At 37.6% G+C, this 3,743-nt stretch overlaps 1 protein-coding gene and 1 long non-coding RNA gene across 51 annotated transcripts in view; both read left to right on the top strand.

The window, feature by feature from the left end:
- Positions 1-3,743, top strand: part of LOC107729603 (glycine-rich cell wall structural protein 2-like) — a 41,470-nt gene that overhangs the window by 17,005 nt on the left and 20,722 nt on the right. The gene's annotated exons all lie outside the window — the stretch shown is intronic.
- The window catches only part of LOC107729607 (uncharacterized), a 5,418-nt gene continuing 5,054 nt past the window's right edge, over positions 3,380-3,743 (top strand). Inside the window, exon 1 of the long non-coding RNA XR_001638599.1 lies at positions 3,380-3,533. This is a non-coding gene — a long non-coding RNA (uncharacterized LOC107729607). The remainder of the gene's footprint in view (positions 3,534-3,743) is intronic.

Below are 3,743 nucleotides of genomic sequence, written 5' to 3'. Positions count from 1 at the left end.
CTGCAGATTATATAAATTCAATTGGTCAACTTAAAGGCATACCTAACGAATTTAATACAAGAGATTAAGTTTGAATCAATATTAATTTGAATTACAAAAAGAACATATAAAATTACAGAATGGATTAATTACATAAAGTACAATCAGCAAAGATTTATTAATTACACTGATGAGGCCTTAACTGTCACAGTTTGCTACTGTGAGGAGCACAGAGCGAGGAGACCAGGAGTACAAAACAAAGGGGTTTAATATGCTCTTCAGAGAATCACACGTAGCACAAGGAGGGGACATAAACAATTCCGGACAAAGAAACTCAGAACGGGACTCACTATAAATACACAGACACCAATGGGACACACCTGGGAGCAAATTAACTAATTAAACAAACACAGCTGGAACCAAATTCATACAACGAGGACAGGAACAGGAAGGACCAAATAAGGAAAACAGGAACTAAACGGGAACATACACGTGACATGAACACTTCTAGGAGAGCAATTGGATGCAACAAGCAGAATGACAGAGCAAAATAGAATAGCTTTATATTATTTGTTAACTGAAAAAGGTAGAGTGTATGTTATGTTTGGGGAACAATGCTGTACGTATATACCAAATAATAATGCTCCAGAAGGAACATTTAGTGAAGTAATGATCAAATTAAAAAACCTAAGAATGGAAGATAAAGCAAATGCTGGAAAAGATAATCAAATGTGAGATTGGTTTGATCTAAAGTTAGGAGCATGGGGAGCATGGTTAACTAAATTGGGAATGTTTTTAGGAATTGCAGTATTGATAGGAGGTTTACTATTTTACTGTGTACTTCCTATATTGAGGTCACTAGTTATCAAAGCCACAGCTAAGCAAATGGAAATTCTAAGATGTCAAGATGATGGGAAATCGATTTTTGAGGGTAACCAAAATGGCCTTCTACAATGCGCAAAGTATCTGGACTGAAGATCAACTATGCTATTTTTTTGTGATGTTACATGTTTTATGTTTTGAATTTTTATTTCTGTTGTATACTACATAACTGTGACAACCACAGGCAAGCGCTGAACCAATTGCACACTCATGCTTATAACATTATTTTATCTTAAATGGGGGGGTAAGGAAGACAGGATCTTTTACTCCCTCCTATTTAAGTGTGGGGGGAGAGGTTTGGTCCTGATACTCCACCAAAGTGCTGTTACATAATCTAGTAATTAGTGATAAAACTTTGTGACTTAATTTAGTCACTAGGTAGTGGTAACTGATAAGACTGAATTATGAAGCTGCACTCTGTGTAAAAACAAGTAAAGGTGAGACTTAGTAAGTCTCAAAGAGGGGAATGTGGAAGATTTTTATTAATCAAAATATGAACTAATCAAGTATAATCAATGTGAATCTAGCCATTTATGTATCAAGTTATTCTACTATTATAATCATGTATCTGCATGAGAATGGAATGTGCAGACAGTGCAGGGGTACAGTATATGGTGGAGCTGCACACTCTATTTGGACATTAGACAAAATATATGATGAGACCTCCTTGGTGCAGACATTACAAAAATACAGTATATGGTAAAGTTGCACGTCCTGTTTTGACATTAGACAAAATATATGATTAGGCCTCCTCGTTTCACTTAAAATAAATTCTACATCCTAAAAGCAGGCTGGAGACAGCCAAAAGAGGTAAAAGAGTTGATAAACAATAACCATATGTATGAAATGTATTGAACATGGACACGCCTTCAGGAAACACTGTATAAAAGAGAGTACAGACACAGACTCTATAGATTGTCCTGCAGAGCTTTCTCGGTTTTATTGTCTCTTGATAATGAAATCTCTTCTGGCATCAAAACCCCAAGACTTTAAGAACGAAATCCTTCATCACTTGAATAAAGATTATAATATTTTAATTTTAAAGGAGACATTGGATGCGAAATATCTTCATTTGCATATAAATGTGTCTTAGCAGTGTGTGGACACAACCACCCTACAATGATAAAAATTCACTCCTTTTTTTTTAACCCCCCAAAAACCTATAAACAGTCTCAATTATCAAGCCATTTTGATTTTGGATTTTGCAATGGTGCTGTATGTCAGCGGGCTTGCCCACAAGGCTATCGGTGTCAACACACTTTTTATTTTTTATGATTATTTGCGAATCGCGTTTGCTCTTCCACAAAAGAGAGGGGCGGCGTGAGCAGAGCTCATTAGCATGTAAAGAGATATGCACGGAAATGAGTCGCTGTGAACAGAGCTGTTTTTGACAAGGTAAAAAGGGTGTTGTTTTACACGACCACTGAGACCATTTCAAGAATACCCTAAAGAATCATACCAACGTGGAAAATGGGCATCCGATGTCCCCTTTGAAGCACAGCCACCACAAAATCAGACTTACTTTAAAATCATTCTGAGGTTAAATACATATTTAAAATCATAACAAGAAATAGTTTAATAGCTATGATACTGTCTTTGCATAGACAGGAAACACTGGAATCTAACAATGCCTTAGAAAAAAAAACAGTTGATCTTAAAAAAATAAAGCATATACATAAACCCTATCGGATAAACATGTTATAAACTTCTGAAACATTGGTGTTTCATATTTTAGAGCAGTCACTGCAATTTATGAAAGATAATGAAATCTCTTCTGGCATCAAAACCCCAATACTTTAAAGAATGATTCCTCACAGCATCCTGCACATGTTCTCCTGCTCTTGCCTCATGATTGTGTGGTTCAGGGGGCGCCATCATGGCCATAAACTGACTTGAACGCACCTGACGTCGTAATTACGACTTGTCAACTCGTACGTACGAACGTCCCAGGAGGACTTGAAAGCAGCATAAATGCTCCTCCCCCTTCACATCTGTTGCAGTTTAAATAAACCACACCTCATGTATTTCAAACAGGGCATCTTGCTTTATTAATATTTATTATGAATGTCTTAAATAACAAACTTTAACAACATATGGGCAGATCCCTTCAGCGCAGCTGATAACGCTTTAAAGTGATGCTAAAGGGAGGATATGTCATTTCACTTGATTCAATTCCTCCATCCTCCAGAGCTAAGACGCGAGGAAAGGAAGCGAGGACGCACAAATAAGAATTGAGAAGCAGCCAGTGTCGCCATAGAAACGCACAATCCTCTCGTAATTAGGCTTCCTTAATTATTATGACATGGCGTGAACGCAGCATTCAGCTCATCCAACCCCAATCAAACACACCTGAACAAGCTAATCAAGGCATTCCAGATTACTAGAAAGCTACAGACAGGTGAGTTTGATCAGGGTTGGAGTTGACCTGATCTCCTTGGATCTTTAAAACCCCATTTTACAGCAGTTTATGTTGCAGCAACACGGTTATTCATTTTAACTTTATGCTCTTCGCTGTCCCTGACGCACCAATTCAGCGCATTTTCCAGCAGAGATCATTGTGAGATCATCGATCGGGAGGATGACAGCTCGAGTGTATTGCTCGTTGATTGCTGTTTTGTTGTGTCTGTCTGGATCCTTGAGCATTACAGATGCAGCTCCAGGAAAGACAACAGGTGAGAATATCTGTTAACTTAATTACACAGTCTGAAGAAATGCAGAAATAAGTGACACTCAGTCTTTGAAAGTAACAGTTTAGGAATGAGTAATCGGTTTTAAAACACTTGATTTGAAGTAGATAAATGTCAAATTTAAGGTTTGAGACTTATTGCAAAACCCCTGATTTACAAATGCAGGAACAGCGCTCCCTGGCCGCCCCTAATGTT

This window comes from Sinocyclocheilus rhinocerous, unplaced genomic scaffold (genome assembly GCF_001515625.1).
Source record: "Sinocyclocheilus rhinocerous isolate Xijiao unplaced genomic scaffold, SAMN03320098_v1.1 scaffold3535, whole genome shotgun sequence".
Lineage (NCBI taxonomy): Eukaryota > Metazoa > Chordata > Actinopteri > Cypriniformes > Cyprinidae > Sinocyclocheilus > Sinocyclocheilus rhinocerous.
Note: the sequence above shows the minus strand (reverse complement) of the source record. Positions and strands in the feature narration are given on the sequence as shown.